General features: G+C 47.7%; 1 long non-coding RNA gene across 1 annotated transcript; it reads right to left on the minus strand.

Moving 5' to 3' along the window:
- Nucleotides 1-2,168: 2,168 nt before the first annotated feature.
- Nucleotides 2,169-17,371, minus strand: LOC113905845. The gene is made up of 2 exons (XR_003514739.1): nt 15,240-17,371; nt 2,169-5,234 (listed from the first exon to the last, which is right to left on the minus strand). It is a non-coding gene; the product is annotated as an uncharacterized LOC113905845 (long non-coding RNA).
- Nucleotides 17,372-18,286: the final 915 nt, after the last annotated feature.

The following is an 18,286-nucleotide window of genomic DNA, read 5'->3' on the forward strand; positions in this document are numbered from 1 at the left end:
CCAGCTGAGAACAGGGCCCCCGGGAGAAAGAAGGGTGCCAAGCAGGTAAGGCTTGATGCTGGGAAGGGCAGGGAAGGGGTGAGAGAGGAGCCCTGGGCGGGATGGGGGGCCTGGGTGAGTGTGGAATGGCCAGGGGACAGCAAGAGGCAGGTGCTGCCGGTGGCTGCTCCCTGGGGCCCCGGTGTCCCCTGCGTCACCTAATTCTCAGGAGGTGGATAAAGACAGTCCCTTCCAGATTATAAATGGCAATTAAAAAAGCTCTGTGGGTGAGTCGGAAATTATCACATCATTTTGCCACACGTTCTTTTCTTTCTTAACCCTTCTTAAACAAATATAGATTATCTCTATTCCCTGGAGACACCCACGGACAAGAGAGGAAGAAGAGACACAAACTACAGGGCAGAGAAAGGCAGGCCGAGATTAAAGCCCTGCTTGGTAATCCTCAAAGAGCATGGCCCACACATACAGTAGATAAGAGAGGGCTTGCTGCCTTAGGCGATGTTCCTAGCAATTCCCCTTGGGGAAGGCAGCGGAAGCCTCCCTTCTTCCTGGCTCTGACAGTCACACCAAATAGGTGTTTTGTGTTTGTTTATTCTGCGAAGAAAAGCAATGACGGTGCTTTACAGCAGTAACATCCTTCCAAAGAAACCAAGCCCTGTACCCACAGGCCTGCTACAGGGAGGGTGTGGAGGTGGAAAGGGCGGGCTTTCCACCCCAGGGCAGACAGGGGCAGCTTGCCCGTGAGAGTGAGAAGAGCTAGGGGATCAGGGGACAGTTCAGAGGAAGGAAGGAGGAGGGTGGCGGAGAGGCTGAGAGGAGTTTTACAGCAAGAGACCCGGTCATGGTGCCTGGGGGACTGGAGGCTGGTGGCTGGCAGAGGGCTTGACCAGGGCTCCAGTGTGTTCTGGTGTATATTTGAGGGCACAGGAGCTCAGTGACACCCTTCTTTATCTCTGGCAAACTTTCAGTGAAGTCTCTCACACACACGCACACACGCACACGCACACACGCACACACACACACACACACGCACACACACACACATATACAGGAGATAGTGTGAGTGAGTGCATGTGTGTTGATTAATCCTGTATGGGGCTGAATCCTATATCTCAGCTGATGTGTCATAAGAAGGAGGCAGTAGGTGTGGTCAACAGAATGGACACAGACCGAACAGATTCAGAGGGGACACAGGTGTGAGTTAGGGGTGACCCAGAGAACATTAGTCATGTGTGAACTTGATGAAATCTTGGGTGACCTTTGATTTCCGCAGATGGAGCCTAAAACTCTGCTTTCAGGTCCAAGCAGACCCCTGCAAACAAAATGTAGCAGGATAATATTGGGGGATATTGGTTCATATATTTTTCCAGGTATTTCTTGTATCCTCCTCTCTTCCCCCTAGTGGGAGGTAGCAAATTTGGCGGGGAGGGAATAGTGATTAATTCTGAAGGCAAGATTAGTTTTCTGTGTTTCAAAAGCCCAGTCCTCAGAGCAGGGCAGAGAACCAAGGACAAAATCAGGAGATTTGGAGCAATCTGCAGTCAGAGCCAGTGCATCCGCACCCCAGCACTCTGCTGGGCTGGAGGCTGGAGAAGGAGGGTGTTTCCTGGTGAGAGCCCCGGGAAGGACCCGCTCCCCTCCCTGGGGACCCTCCAGGCTGAGTCCAGAGGTGGGCATGGGTAACAGCAGAATCTCCAGATCAGTGTGGGGATCCCAAGGTTAGAGTCCTTGTGTCTCTTCCCAGCGAGAGGAGCGTAGCAATTTCCAGAGTTCTGGGGTGCCTCGCCGGGTACGGGAGCAGGAGGCCCTTCTGTGGCATGTCCAGTCATACGGGGAGGGTCCCCACAACGCAGAATGCATGGCCTGCTGCTCACAGCTGTCGGCAAGTGGCTCAGAAAAGCTTAGGAACATGGAATGGTTGTGTGACTGAGATAAGGAGGATCCAGCAATGACCCATGTGGCCCGAGGGCTGCAGTCCAGTCGGGACAAGGAGTGTGGGTGGAGGCCAAGCACTGAGAATGGAATTGCCGCCTTCCCCCACCCCATGCCAGGGCGCTAGGCAGCCCCTCCCCAGATTAGAGGCAGGCTCCAGTAAAGTGAAAAATGAGAGCCTGGAATTAATGATGTTAATTTCCTGTCAGAGAATGGAAACTCAGAATCAGAAATCATTTTAGCTAGAACAAAAGTAGTTGCATTTTTATATAAATGATTCTGTGATGTGAAGTGTGGTTCCTGCTTACCCACAGCGGTGTTTGGCTTGGGGAGTTTAGGCTCTCAGCCTGGCCTTGGGAGAAGGCTCAGGGATGATATGGTGGCCTGGGGTGGGTATCATAGGGAATGGGGTCTCCCCTGCTCCACTGTTCCCAAGGGGAGGAGGCAGAAGGCAGGCAGGGAGCCGGTTCCTGAGGTTTGCTTCAAAGCAGCCTGCACAGACTTGGAGCAGCCAGAGCCTTCTCTTTCCTCCCCCACAGAAACCTGCCATTTCAACCCCAGAGTCACACGGTCTCTGCAAAAAGGATGAAACTGATACAGGCCAGACGCTGAGATTCTCTTAAGGACACAGCGAGAGCCTGACCGCCCCCAGCCGGGCTGCAGGGGCAGTGACTCAGCGGCAGGAGAATGGCCAAACAAGAACAACGCCGGGGGCGGTCAGAGCCACCCAAGTGTCAGCAGAGAGAAAAACTGTCTGTGAATGATCCCAGAGAGACCCACAGCAGACGCCTCGAGGTCCAGGGCTAAAATCCACCCGGGTGGCTCTGCCTGGCAGGCAGCTGGCCCCACCCATGGGTGGTGGGTGAGGGGACGGTGGAAATCCCAGCTTCCCTGGGTTGCCTGCCCTGAAAATTCACAACAGGGGTCCCTGCCGTGGCTGGCTGCCCACCCATGCTCAGCCTCTCCTCCTGAGTCTCCGAGCTCCAAGGAGATAGGGTTCCCAGGCTTGTACTTAACCTGCTTCTTGTCTCACTGAATTCTTTTTGTACCTTTTCTGTGATGAGCGAGCAGGTGCCATTTATCCAGCAAGAACTGATCAGTTTACAGTCATAAACTCCTTTTCTTGGTATCTCTTGCTTTCCTTCGTCCGCATTTGGGTTTCTGAGGTTCACTGCCTCAGCTCAAGGCTGAAGGGAGATACTTCCATAAGATGCTTGCTTCTTGGGGCGATTTATAGGACTCAGGGTGACAAGGGATGGAGTGTTTTAGCATTTGTACCCCAGCTATGCTTTGCACCAGACTAGAAGGGATATGGCCAGGCACCCTCCTCCCCAGAGTTCCCACCCCCAGAGGTCAAACATTAATCACCTCCTGGAAGCCTGTTGCAGGGTTTGTAATGGAAATGACTCTGTTGTCATGGTAACCCTGGCTGGCCTGGCCAGGGGCTGCTCAAGGCCTGCCTGGCTCTTCTGGGTTTCAGGTTTATTTTACAAGCTGAGTGCCCCAGCCTGGTAGGTCTTACGATCAGCTCCTTGTGATGAGGGGAAGGCTGTGAGTGACCTAGGCCTAAATTAGTCGTTAGTCAACAATGTGATTCTAAATCTGGTTCACCCAGTCCAGGAAGATGAGACCTTTCACTACACCCCTATCACACTGAGCATTGATTGGATGTGTCCATAGACTGGCAGAATTGGGTATTTGAAAAATCCTGGACTTTGGAGCAGACGCACCTGACTCTGTCAGTTAACAACTGTGTGTCTTTGGGCAAGTTACTGAAACTCTCTGATCTTCAGATCCTCCTACCTCTCTAGTCAGGGATAATAATACCTAGTTTACCGTGTAATCCTTAGACTTCAATAAGATAATCATATAATGTGAAAGTGACAAGCTTTTTCAATACAGGGCCAGACAGAAATATCTTAGGTTTTACAGGCCGCACGATCTCTGTTGCAACTACTCAGTTCTCTTCTTGGAGTTAAGTAAAAGGTGTATCAGCAAAACTTCAAAGTCCATCAGCCTCCAGGTGACCCCTTGATGGGTAGTCTGCAAGGAGCACGCATTCAGGGCAGGAGGTGTGTCTGAATGAATGATTCACATCATGGTCGTGCAGAGAAGGGACTCCAGTGAAGGCCAGCCCTGTGGTGACCCAGGCAAGGGCAGGACTGGGAATTTAGGCTGCCACGGGCTCTGCAGGGTCCTGCGTGTCTCTGGGGAGGTGTGCAAGCGCTAAGTGACCTGTGTGCTGACCTGTGGTTTGTTACCGCTCTTAACCTCGGCCTTCCTCAAGGAGGTTTGCTGGGAATGAGGGAAGGGTTCGGGGTACCTAAGCTACTCACAGCACTCTGATTTACACAGGCTCCAGGCAGTGGGGTTTTCCTGGCCCCTCTAAGAGTGAAGGGGGTTTGAAGCTGTTTTTAATTTCAATTTGCAGGTTCCAAACAACCAGAAAGATGCTCAGCCTTGTTGAGGGCAGGTGCAGGCCTCAGCCCACCTCCTTGTGAGACAGGAGGCCGGGTCCTCGGGGCCGGGAGGCTGAGGGCTGTGTGCATCTTTCTTTCCAGGGCGCTGGCTCACTGCTGTGGAGCAGAACCCACTTTCAGAGCTTAGGCAATGACTTTCCAGGCTGGAGACTGATGGGTCAGGCTGTTGGTGTCAGGGCATCATGAGGGAGCTAGAGGTTGGTCTGGTCTAGACAAGTGACCATGTGACCACAAGGAAGATTTCTCCCATTCAGGGCCTCAGTTTACCTCTCTGTAAAATTGGCTCATCCCTGTGTCCTGCCCGTCTCTGAGAGGCCCAGGTGTGGGGAGCGAGCTAGCTGCAAGGGCTGTGGGCACAGGCGGTGCACGACTCCCTGAGAGTTCTATTTCCCTGCTTTGTGCTGATGACTCGGTGTTTTCTCCCAACAAGAGCCTAGCAGCTGTTCCTCGCTGCTCACCCCTGTGGCATTCCCATGCAAGGGAGTGTTTCTAGCCTCGCTGACCGCTTCTGGTGCCGTGGGACGCTTTCTTCAGCTCCTAATACCAAAGCCTTACAAGTGTACAGCACTTCACAGTTTACAAAGTAGCTTCGGACACCGGATGGGGCTGATTTCATCTCCATAACAACCCTTTGAGGTTGGCTAGGTTGGCAGGTCCAGGTCCCAGTTAGGAATGAGGAATCCCAGGTAGATGGGTTCACCTCGTGCCTGGTCCACGCCACCAGCGGGATCAGGGCTGGGATGGGGCTGGCTCACCCCCTGTCCAGGGCCACTGCATCCATGTAACCTCTGCCTCTTCAAAGCTTCTCGGGAAACCTGGTCCCTGTAGAGACAAACACACATGATTGTTCTGCCTTACATCTAGTTTTTCACTGTAACAAAAATATTAAGGAATACTTTGGGGGCTTCCCTGGTGTCTCAGTTGGTGAAGAATCTGTCTGCAATGCAGGAGATTGCCTGCAATACAGGAGACCTGGGTTCAATCCCGGGGTTGGGAAGTTCCCTGGGAGAAGGTAATGGCAGTCCATTCCAGTATTCTTGCCTGGAGAACTCATGGACGGAGGAGCCTGGTGGGCTACAGTCCACTGGGTGGCAAAGAGTCAGACATGACTTTTGGAGGAGTTAAAAGAGAGAGAGAGAGGGGAAAAAAAAGATGAAGCCGGTTTCTATGCTGGGAAGCTGCTTTCTCTCCCCAGAACTGAGCTCCTGTCAGCATGACCGGCTCAAAATAAATTCCATTTTCAAATGTGACTCTTTCCCCCAAGCCTTCCACAAACGCAAGCCAGACAGGTTTGAGGAAGAGCATGAGCTATTTTTACCACAGTCTGGGGTTCTCCCTATTCATTGCTGGAGGGGTAAAAAAAGACAGTTGAAAATCCTGAAGAATGTTCTCCGGTTGTGAATTTGCCCCCAGCTGTCTCCCAGCGTCCACACCCAACAGCCTCCCTGCGGTTCGGAGGTGGGGTGGGAGGGGGAGGCGGGGGGTAGGGGGGGAGGGTGGGGGGGGGTGCGGTGGCCCTGAGGTCAGCACTGCTTTCCTCTTTGAGAGGCTTGCTTTGCCCTCCACCTCTGAATGCAAGTAGCAGTAACAAGCTGAGCACCCAGGCCCTCGCTACTCCGGGGCCCTCCAGATCTGGGAAAACCTGGGCACCACCTCCTGTATCGGGGGGGGGGGCAGGAAGGGAGCACTGGCCCCACAGTCATAACTTCTAAAGGGGCCACCCTTGGGGCCTCTGTCTTCTCTAGGTCCTGCTTGAGTGGTGGCCAAGATTGTGAGCCACTGAGATAAAAAATAAAACCGATAGCAGAAAAGAAAAGCCGTAAGGCTGAGCCAAGCCTCCTGACAGCAAAAGGCCCTCTGAAGGAAGCGAGAACCAACACAGAGAAAATCTTTGCAAGCAGTCATTTTCCCCACTTCCTGCCCCCTCCTCTCTCCCCTTCTTCTCCACCCCTTTTCCCCCTCATTTTTGTTTTCTCCTTCTTTTCCCTTAAAGATCCACCTTCATTGCAGAGCAGCGCACCGGTGGTGTAGACACTTAAATGTGTTCTCATCTAGAACCAATGAGGTTTGTGCCATATTTTAACCCTAGGTAGAATTTTGTTAGAATGAACAGTGAACTCCAAGAAACTGTCCAAATAATTGTTGTGTTGGAAGTTTTTCTAGCAAATGTTGCTAGGAAATAGGAAAAAAAAATATGACTGAACATGTTTGAGGTCACAGAGTGTTTTAATTGTAAGGGTATTTTAATATTATAGGAATACCCAAGGTGTGGTGTTGACATTTACTCTGACCCTCAGCACTTCACTTGCCACCCCCACCAGACTCCTTTCAAGTTTCCTGAGATGCCTCTGTTCAGCAGCTGGCCAGGTGTTGCTCACAGCTGTACCATCTGCAGGAAATCATTATCCACTCAGGATTCTCTGAGGACTTCCTGTATGATTAGCACCTGGCTGAGTGCTGTGAAGACACTCCAAAATCTGACAAGATCCCTGCCCTTGTGGTGTTTACAATCTAGATGAAGGAGCGGCATCAGTACACAGCCAGCCAAGTTGAATGGAACAGGGCCATACCTAGGGTAAGAGCTATGCTGTGTGGGCTGCAAATGCCATCCTGTCTGTCTGCCTCGTGAACATTCTTCCAGACACAGAGGAGGACTAAGCCAGTCCTCCCCTCTGTCCCTACCCTCCCAATGCCTCACACTTCTTTGCACAAATCCCACCATAGATCGTATCACATTGTGTTGTGTGTTGGTTATTTTCATCTCTGTCTCTATAAAGTGTTTTGAGCTCAAAGGCTCCATCTTGCAAAGTATCTAGTGAAGTCCCGGGCACACAGTCAGGTTTTAAGAAATTTTAAAGATGTTTATTGGATGTATAATGTGAGCTAAGGACTTGCGCGAGGGAACTGCTGGCTGGCTGCCCCTCCACGTGGGATTCCGTAACAGGGCTACACTCACTTCCTTCTGCTGCCAAGGTATATCAGGAAAGGGGATGCTGCAGAGGGCTGGATATGAGAGCCCAGCACACTCAGCTCACAGGGAAGGAAATTAGAATCCTGAGGGTCACTTCTCTGCACACAACTTTGGGATCAGGAAGTCTAGTTTAGAGAAGTCGGAGGTGGAAACCGGCCTCTCTGGCCCCGTCTCTTGGCTGCATCTTTGGGAGGACTGATGTCTGCATTTTAATTCTCTCCAATATGTCATTAACCCTCACCCCCTAGACACCCTTCTCACTGAGACAAGAGCCATGATGAAGGTCGGAAGAGCAGAGACAACTCTCTTTGAGGGTCCTGTCCTTTGCTCAGTGAGAAATGATCTATTAGAGGCTGACAAATCAATAAAGGCAATTTAAGCCCCTTTCTTGGAGTCTGTGTGACTTACAGGAAGGCAATGGTGTAGCGCCTGGGTGGTGCCAGGGGCCCCTTGCTCCTTCCCCTCTCCGCAATTATAGCAAATTTGCCTAATGCACTAAAAGCCAATGAATCATGTCGACTGGTGATGGGACGGGGAAGGCGAGAGGGAAGACGTCGGATGCTGGCAGATGCCCTGCTAACCTTGGTTTTAATTAGGTTTGAGTGAATAACAAACAAAACAATCCTTCATTTGCGACAACCAACCATAGTGAAAAAGAGGTCCCCAGTTGGTTGTTGCAAATGAGCGATATCCTGCGTCTTGTGAGAAGCCAATATGACTTCTTCCCTCTGGAACACATCTCTCGAAAAGGTTGGGGCTCTGCTCAAACATTGGTGTTTTTAGACCCATATTCTCCAAGCTGGGACCCAGGTTAACACCTTGTAAGTATTCTACTTGTTCCTTGCAATGAGGTGGGAATCCTCTGGTGACTGGGTTCATTAGCATTAATCACAAAAAAGGAGTCACAGCATTCCTCTTTCATGCTAAGGATAGAATTTTAGTAGTCTTAAAATTTAATAGAAAACTCTATAAAATAATCGGACTATATTGATCAAAACTGCCAAGGTCAAGAAAGATGAGGGAAGGCTTCAAGGCTATAAAGAGATATCACAACAACTAAATGTAACCTGCAATCCAGGATTTTCTTCAACCATTTAGAGCACTATTAGAATAATGGGAAAATTTGAATAAAATCTGCAAATTAGCTAATAGTATTGTTACAATGCTAATTTCCTAATTTTGATTATTATTGTCCTATGCTACTACAAGAACATGTCCTTAAGTTTAGAAAATACGCACTGATGGGATGAAGGGGCACCGTATCTGCAACTTAAATGGTTCAGAAAAAAAATCTATCCAAAGCAAGTGTGGTAAAACATCACTATGTGTGGAATTCAGATGAATAGTAGATGGGAATTCTTTGGATCAATTCTACATCTGTTCTGTAAGTGTGAAATCCTGACAGAGTATTAATAAAAAGCTTTAAAAATTCCAACTGGTAAAGAGGTTGCTAACTATAGCCAGTGGAAACAAATGTCTTAGTCCTTTTCTCTCCTTTTCCCAAGCCATCCTCTCCATCCAATTCATGGTCAAGTTTGGGGTTTAAATCTCTGAATACACAGGGACTTGTGGGTGATTTCTGTAGGTAAAGAGTTTTCTTACATGGTGAGGTCACGTGAAGAAGTTTGCTCAAGGAACCAATGAAAAATGAAGGGGTTGGGTCAGAAGAGCACCAAGTTCTTTTCCAGCTCCCACATTCTGTAAACTTCTGATTCCATAAAGTGGGAGAAAAAAGAACTTTAATAGTTTGAGGCCTTTAAAACAACTTGAAACAACACCACTGCTTTACTTGTGCTACTGATATTCCCCAGGGCCACATGGCCAAAGAGGCGACCATTCTATCTGCTGCTGTGTGGAGGGCTTCCCTTATTCTGGAAGACAAGCGGATGCTAGTCCCCCACTATCTCAGACAGCCCACCCCAGCTTCTTCTCGCAGGATAATCCCAGCTCAAATTTGCCTACCTAATGCACTTCCTCAGGGTTCCCAGGACCAAGAGGATGAGAATGCACTCTGTTACGATGCAAAGGATTTGTACTCAGTGTATCTCTATAAATATACGGATGCACACATACATTTTCCAATGTAAGTCTCCAAATTTGTAACTCTGGAAAAAAATTTTTAAATGACCTCCATTATAAAGTATCTTTTTAAAACATTTAACGAGCAATAGTCATCAGTTCTGAGTTTCTTTGGACTTAAAGAAATCGTCTGTCAAGAATGGCTGTGGCATCTTTTGTAGGTGCTGGATAAGGTGGCTCATGGCACTTTTGGGAATAACCCCAGGGATTTTTAGCTCGAAGTCACCGACCAGGAACTGATCCTTCTATTTACAGATAGGAAGTAAGAAGTAGATTTTTGGTTTTGAAAGGAGAACTGGCCATGCTGCTGCTGCTGCTGCTGAGTCGCTTCAGTCGTGTCCGACTCTGTGCGACCCCAGAGACGGCAGTCCACCAGGCTCCCCGGTCCCTGGGATTCTCCAGGCAAGAGTACTGAAGTGCGGTGCCATTGCCTTCTCCGAGAACTGGCCATAGAGGATGACAAATGCTCTAATGTACATCTTTTGTTTTTGACTATGTAGCTGATGACAATGGCAGATATTGTTAGTTGACATGCCAAACAACCATTCTTATCTTCTTCTCTATTATCAGAATCTTGGTTTTGCTTGCAAGTAAAAATACTAACCTTCCCACATTGTCCTAAAGCTAGGAGTGCTCATAGTTTGGCAGGTGGATTATAAGAAAAAATTTCAGGGAAGGTTTTTTGTCCAGACTAAAGGATAGACTCAGCCATACTAGACTTTTTCTTGTCTTTAGACCCAGGAAGTACGTGTCTGTGATGCCTGGACTGGAGAAAGCCATTCTTGGAGCCACAAGGATTGGGAACCACCAGTGGTATTGATGCAGTTGGGTCTAGAAGGAACCTGAGCTCTTGGCTCCTTCCTGGGCTGCTGCTGGACATCTCATTATATGGGAAAAATGTACCCCTTGTGCTGGGGTTTTTACTACATGCCCCCGAACGCAACCTCAACAGAGACACCCACCCTCTCCCTCCTCCTTGTGATTTTCCGTGGCTGTGACTCCACACCCAGGGCCACTTACCTGCTCATCAGAGAGTCCCCTTCTCTGCTCTCCAGTGTCTGATTAAGGGATCAGAATACAGCTTAAACAGAACAACTGGGATAAATCAGGACTTTCATACCAAAAAGATACTTTTTTTTTATTCTGTGGATTTGGAGTTACAATGGTACAAAGTCTAGAATTGCAGCAACCATGTGGTTGAGATGAGAAGAGAACCTGCTAAGAAAGGAAGCTAACACTTAGAGACATAATTCCCAGCTGAGAGATGAAGGGTCTGGGTTCTTATGACATCTTGAGACCTTATGTCAAACTGTGCCTAAAGCTGGTCCTCACCTTAGACTTCCTCATCATACGAGCCAAAACATTTCCTTCTTCCTTAAGCTAGTTAGGTTTTCCTCAAGTCAGTTAGTGCTACAGAAGCCCTAATTGATTCAGAGCTCGCTGAGGGTGAGAGCCAGCTGAGGGGAAATTCTTGGCAGTAGCTCTCGGGAACTTGGAAAGGGCCTCCTGGCTGATGACCTGGGGTGTGCTTTGTAGGAACAGCAAGCTTAGTGTAAGGAGAACTTGGGTCTGTGTCATCTTCATCCCAGTTGGACACACATTTTGATCTTCAGGCCCAGCGAGAAGGGTTCTGTCAGCTCTGGAAATGAGACCCATCTTGGAGAAAAAGCGGGGTCTATTGTGTTTGCCTTGGGGGAGGGGAACGCAGGCTAATGGAATGTCCTGTGGTGAGTTATCTGCTCATCTTTCAGGAAATACAATCACCGAGGACAACATCCACTTTCATAAAATTGTCTCTGACACCATCTTAATGCCACAAATTACTGTCAACCAGAGCTGTAAGGAGTTATTTTTAAACTAAATTTACTTGGCAGGCCATAGGGCAGGCTTTCAGAGTATAGTTCATAGATGGTCCTAGAACTGTCCGAGTGAGACACCTGGCCCTTTGTGGATAGTTTTAACCCAGAGGAGATAGGAAGGGCCCAGCCTGGAGCTGTGGAGGGAATGGCAGGGCTCAGGGGACACAGGAAAGGCCCATACCCTGTCCTGTGGACTTAAAATCTTCAGGGACAAGCCTACCTGAGATAGCTGGAGGAAAGGTGAGACCCACAGTCCACGCTGAGGTAAGGCAGGGGGCCCCTCATGTACTGCAGCGTGTCCCTTCTTTTTTTAAACCCTCGCCTTGAGAACAAAATCTACCTCAGAGGTTAACATCATCACTCTTCTGAGACACCATGCCTTCCACTCATTGTCTCCCAGGTCAGCCCTGAGCCCCAGGAATCCACATGTCCCCGAAATGCTGTGACTTGTACCACTGGCCTTTCAGAACAGCAGAAATGGCTGCTAAGGGTGGAGAAGGCTGGGCCCTCCTTCCTGTTCCTCCAGCACAGCTTCTGGATTTAGGCAGAGACCACGCACCCTCTCCAGGGCCTGAATAGGAAAAGCCAGGCTTCCAGAATGATCCACATGGGCTTTCTCCTCCCAACCTAGGTAGGTACTGAGACAGGCTGAGTCCTCAGGCCCTTTGCTGCAATGCTCCCGCCTGGACATACCCCTCCTCAAGCAACAAAATACCAAGAAACTATATGGGGCTAAAAACAATGGCATGCATGGGCGATTGGGACAAATTCTGGACAAAGAATACAGAGACCAAAAAAACCCAACTGCCACTTAAGATCCTGGAGCAAAAACAGGGTCCTGGGAGCAAAAGCAGAGTACTGAGCACGCCCCCTGGACTCAGTACCACCAGTGAAAGTGTTAGTAGCTCAGTTGTGTCTGACTCTTTGCAGCCCCATGGACTGTAGCCCGCCAGGCCCCTCTGTCCATGGGATTCTCCAGGCAAGAATACTAGAGTGGGTAGCCATTTCCTTCTCCAGGGCATCTTCCCAATCCAGGGATCAAACCTGAGTCTCCTGCATTGCAGGCAGATTCTTTATCTTCTGAGCCACCAGGGAAGCCACCAGAGAGGTGAGGAACCCACCTAAGCCACCTCTCCAATCCTACCCCTGGACACGCACTTACCCTGACCCCATATAAGGAGCAAGCATGCTTTCCCTCCGCGAGCAAGGGGACCTGTTTGTTCTCTGTCCCCCACTTGCTGCAGCAAGGGCCCCAACAAAGCCTCGCCTGATTTGCTTGCCTGAACTCTAGTCAATTCTTTTGGCTGGGGAAGGCCAAGAACCCTGGTTGGTATCAGATACTACATAAAACTGAGGGATGAGAGCTGCAGTACCCTTGCCCCAAACACCTTAGGGATGTGCTGTGGAGCTGCCAACCAGAACCTTCTAAGAGGTCCTATATGGTGAGCGTGGTGGTCCCACTTTATAAATCAGGAGATGGGGCTCAGAGGGAGTGAGACATTCACCCAGGCCATGCGGCCTGCACCACAGCCGGTCTCTGACTCTGAGGTCAGTGTTTCCAGGGTTTTGGACCTCTCCCTCCCTGTCAGCCTGAACTTCCCCAGGAACCCTGTGGCCAGACCGCAGTCAGGCCTTTGGGGGCAGGTGGCAGGGTGGGTGAGCTGACGTTCACTCTCTGGAGTCTCTTGGCACGGATGGCTATGAAGGTGCCTGGGGGGCAGGTGAGACTGTGCTCCCCTCCCCCACTTCTCCACCTTCACTTCAAAAGGGAAAAAAAAAAAAGAGCTTTAGCGCCTTTATCTCTGACCCAGGTCAGAGCTGGAGAAGAACACAAGTGAAACAGTCCTTGTGGTTCTGAAAACCCCTGGCTGCTTTCCTGAGGTTGAGTCATGTCTCTGCTTCAGGAAGGTGTCATTAATTTGGTGCAAGAAATGAACAAACGCAAGTAACAGTGTGGCAGAGAGCTCCCCAAAGGAGTGAGAACTTTCTGGGTTGTATCCACAAGCGTGGGCTGAAAGCAGAGATTGCAGAATTACAGAAAGCACTGATGGGCCTGGAGCTTGAAAACATTCCTTTGGAGCAATTAAGAGGCAGCTTAGTGCCTCACCGGGCTGTATGTTCTTTGAAGATGCCTGGAGTTGGATCAAGATATTTTTTCCTTCAAATATGGTTTTATAATAAGTGTGTGTGTGTGGGTGAGACCAAGTTGGTCTCAGCCCCTGGGGCAGGTGCCCCAGGGATGTGGATGGAAGTAAGCGGGTGGCAGGAAGAAATGAAATAAAAGTTGTCTTTGCAGTTTCTGTCCTGGAGACAGCAGGACCCTGCAGGATGAGACGTGGTGGCCTGGAGACGAGCAGCATCTCCCAGAGAGGATTCAGATCCTAGTGTACAGGTTATCTGGGGGGGGCAGGGTGGGGGAGGAAGGGGGTGTGTCCAGGACCTGTCTGCTTCTGAGGGGTGACCCAGGGGAGTCTTTGTGCATAACATTTCTGGGACTTGTGCCTAAGTGCACACAGGAAGCCTGGCCACAGCCAATCAGACCAGGATCTTGTGCTGGAGCCAGAGATGATTGGCCTAGAGACGTTGGCAGGGGGCGGGGTGGGGGTGGGGAGTTGGGTGGGCAGATGTTGGGTCTTGTTTTTAATTTGTCTCTATTGTTTTTAATTTATTTTTGAAAAATAACACCTGTATATATTTAAGATGTACAATGTGATGTTTAATGTACATATACATTGTAAAATGATCACCCCAGTCAAGCTAAGGAACATATCCATCATCTCACAGTTACCATTCTGCGTGTGTGTGTGATGAGAACACTTACATTTTACTCTCTTGGCAAATTTCAAGTATACAATACAGTACTGTTACCTATTGGTCACATTGCTATGTGGTAGATCTCCAGACCACATTCGACCTACTCGACTGAAACTCTGTACTCCGACATCTGCTCATTTCCTCCCGGCTGCCTGCCCCTGGTAACTACCACTCTACTCTCTGTTTCTATGAATTTCACTCTTTTGGGTTCCACATGCAAGTAAGATCCTGTAGTATTTGTCTTTCTGTGTCTGGCTTACTTCACTTAGCATAATATCCTCCAATTGACTCATGTAGATGCAATTGGTGGTATTTTGTTCTTTTTGAAAGTTGAATTCCATACATATAGGGCAATTTTTTCATCCATTCACCCATCAATGTACACCTAGGTTGTGCGGCTGTGTCCCTGTCTAGGCTGTTGTAAATAATTCTGCAAGGAACAGGGTAGTGAAAATCCTGATTTCATTTCCTTTGGTACCTATACGGCAGTGGTACAGCTGGATTAAATGGAACGTTGGATGATGACAAACCAACCCAGTAGGAACCTCTTTTTTTGCTGGATGTGTTTTAGGAGCACAGAGATTGGATTCTCACCCCAGCTCAGGCTGTGTTCTGGAGGACCCTGACTGATGACAACTCTAGATTTCCTGAGAACACTGCACATCCCAGCATGGATGCCTTGGGCCGCTGAGGGACTATGGAGCTGAAGCAGTGTCTGTTGGTGTCCCAGGGTCCTGGCAAGCAGACTTTTAACTATGCCCCATGTCAGAAGGGAGCAGACTTAGGAGGAGAACAACCCCACACCCCATCAGAAATAGAGGGGAAATGACTTGTCTCTTCTGCATTAGACTCTAATCTACTGACTCAAGGCTCCCACAGGCCACTTTTTTCTCTTGTATCCCCCAACATCCTTCTTTAATGAGTTCCCTTGCCTCCTCTTTTTCTAAATTTGTACAATCCAACAGCTGGAGAGGTTTTTATGTCTCCTAAGGGAGCCAGCTCCAATCATTCCTTTCCCTTGGCTGGCTCTGGAAGTCTCCAGAGCCCCAGGTCCCTGGGCAAACCTTCTAGATACCTACCGGCAGACTTCCAGCAGAAACCCACCTGTGGTGCTGTTGGGCTGAGCAGATTTGTCAGTGTGCAAACTTTCGGCAGCGTGGGCCTTACCGAGCAGTCCCATAGACCCTGCTGATCCCAGGTCCATCCCTCTGAGCAGGACCTGCAGGGCAGGGCCAGGGCTGGATGCTGGAGCTGGAGAGACATCCATGGTCAGTGCTCAGCTGCAGCTCCCCACCTCCTACCCCGATCCCAGGGCTTTGAGGCGGGGCGTGCATGCTGACTTCCCCTCACTCAGCAGGCAGAGCTGGCTACTTTCCAAACAGTCTCAGCCCTGGAATCCAGACTTTTCTCCTCCCCTTCCTCTCCTGCACCTCAGAGGACTTTGATCAAAGCGAGAAGAGAGGTTAACAGGTTTCATGGAAGCACAATGGTGCAGAAAGCCTGGGAGACGTAGTTAGCTATCTGTCAGCAATTTTAAACCTAGAAGGTTTCCAGAAATGACTGAGCTGGGAAATTGACCCCCAACTTTCTGGCCTTTTGCCAGTTAGAGGGACTATGAAGAATGGAGCCGCAGCCTCTAGTTCAGAGCACACCCTCCAGGTGAATCTGCTCCATTGCTCCAGGGCCTACAGTGAGCACAGCCTTCCTCCCAACATCAGGGATCCTGCAAGGGTTTGCACTTACCTGTCAAGCATGAGACATGCTCAGAGGTTTGTCCAGACCCTGTGTCTGAGCCAGTGGCTTATCACCCTTCCCCTGCCCATGAGCAGAGGGTAGCATGTGCTGTCTGAGCAAATACGAGATAAAGTAAAGGATGCTAGGGAAAGACCTGGGAATCCTTAAGTGGTGAGGAGCATGGGCTGAAAGCCAGACAGATCTGATCCAGTCTTGTCATCTGATGATCTTGGGCAAATTACTAAGCCATGTTGAGTCCCAGCTTCCTTGTTTGTTGAGTAGCAGTAATCTCATCTACCCTTAGGACTTCTGTTGTGCAAAATAAGTGAGCTAGTCCATGTGAAATGCTTAGCAGTTTGCTTTCCACAAACTGGACCTCTAAAAATGTAGCTAGTATTAATTAGTTTTTAAAAGGACCCTGAATTTTAGAATGAGATTTCAAATGCCCAGGAATTTCATTGTAAAGTGTCCACTTACATACTTGAAACATAGGACAATGTAACTCCCCACTTCTCTGAAAGGGACACAGGAAAATGACATCTTTTTGCAACTGGAGGGCCCCAGTTCCACTTTCATCCCACATCCATACTAGAATACCTGCCAGAATCTACTGCCCACATATCAGGAAGTCTTGGGGCCAGAAAAAAATCTTTAGTATTCTCCCCCATATCCTCACAGGTCAGTTGATAAAGAATCCATCTGCAATACAGGAGACCCCAGTTCAATTCCTGGGTTGGGAAGATCCTCTGGAGAAGGGATGGCTACCCACTCCAGTATTCTTGGGCTTCCCTTGTGGCTTAGCTGGTCAAGAATCCACCTGCAATGTCGGAGACCTGGGTTCGATCCCTGGGTTGGGAAGATTCCCTGGAGAAGGGAAAGGCTACCCACTCCACTATTCTGGCCTGGAGAATTCCATGGACTGTATAGTCTATGGGGTCGCAAATAGTCAGACACAACTGAACAAATTTCATTTTCACTTTCACATCCTCCCAAATAGCTCTTAACCACTTCTACACCATCTTCTCTACTGTCTCTCCTAGTGAATGCAGGCATTCCTAAGAGATATTGCAGTCTTGGTTCCAAACTACTGCAATAAAACAATTATCTCAGCAAATCATACAATTTTTGGTTCCCCAGTGCATATAAAAGTTATGTTTATGCTACACTGTAGTTCGTTAAATACACAATAACATTATGTCTAAAAAACATGTACATGCTTGAATTTAAAAATACTTTATTGCCAAAAATATGCTAACCATTATCTGACACTTCAGTGAGTTGTAGTAATAACATCAAAGATCACTGGTCACAGATCATCATAAAAAAATACTGATTATTAAAAAGTCTTAAATATTGGGAGAACTACCAAAACATAACACAAAGATGGGAAGGGAACAAATGCTTTTGGAAAAATGGCATTAATATACTTGCTTGACTCAGGATTGTCATAAGTGTTCAATTTGTCAGGGACACAACATCTGAAAAGCACAATAAAGCAAGGTATGTATATATTTAAATACATATTTAAATATCTATAAATTATATATATAAACGTAAAATGTAAATGTATATAAATGTAAAATGTAAATGCATATAAATGTAAAATGTATATATATGTAAATGTATATAAATGTAAATGTATATGTATGTATACACATATATATGTATACAAATACATATATAAATACATACATATACAAGTACATATATATATAAATATATACATATACAAATGTATATGTATATATAAATGTAAATGTCTGTATATATGTAAATGTATATAAATGTAAAATGTATATATATGTAAATGTATATAAATGTAAAATATAAATGTATATATTTGAATACTTAATGTTGTAATATCCATCCATCCATCCATTCTCCATCCAATGAATAGTATTAATAGTTGATTACCTGCTAAAAACAGGACACACACAACTCTGATACTTGTGAGTCTAGTGAGTAGAGGTAAACACTTAATACATCATAACATTGACATTTAATTACAATTACCTTTATTGTATACCCAATTTAACTGGGAATGCCCAGATAAAATCAGCTCGTATTCCTAAACCCCTTTCTGCTTTCCCAGGATTCCTAATGGTGGGGCAGGGCAGGGTATCTTAGGTTCTCACGGTCAGCTTTGGAGCCAAGTACCTGCTTCCTCAGTTCATGGACCACCCAATTCTCTTTTGTGTGCTCTTGTTGTTTTACACTGTATCACCTGGATATAAAACTCATCTTCATCTTCAATTTCCAAGAAAACTCTACTAATACTACAATAATTTGTTAATGAATATGTAATATACACAGATGTAAATTTTGACATGAAAGACATAAGATATGTAAAGGGGAGTATATAAAAGGAAACAGTTTTGTGTGCTAACAAAGTTAAATTACTATCAGATTAAAGTACA

This window comes from Bos indicus x Bos taurus, chromosome 15, assembly GCF_003369695.1.
Source record: "Bos indicus x Bos taurus breed Angus x Brahman F1 hybrid chromosome 15, Bos_hybrid_MaternalHap_v2.0, whole genome shotgun sequence".
In the NCBI taxonomy this organism is placed as follows: domain Eukaryota; kingdom Metazoa; phylum Chordata; class Mammalia; order Artiodactyla; family Bovidae; genus Bos; species Bos indicus x Bos taurus.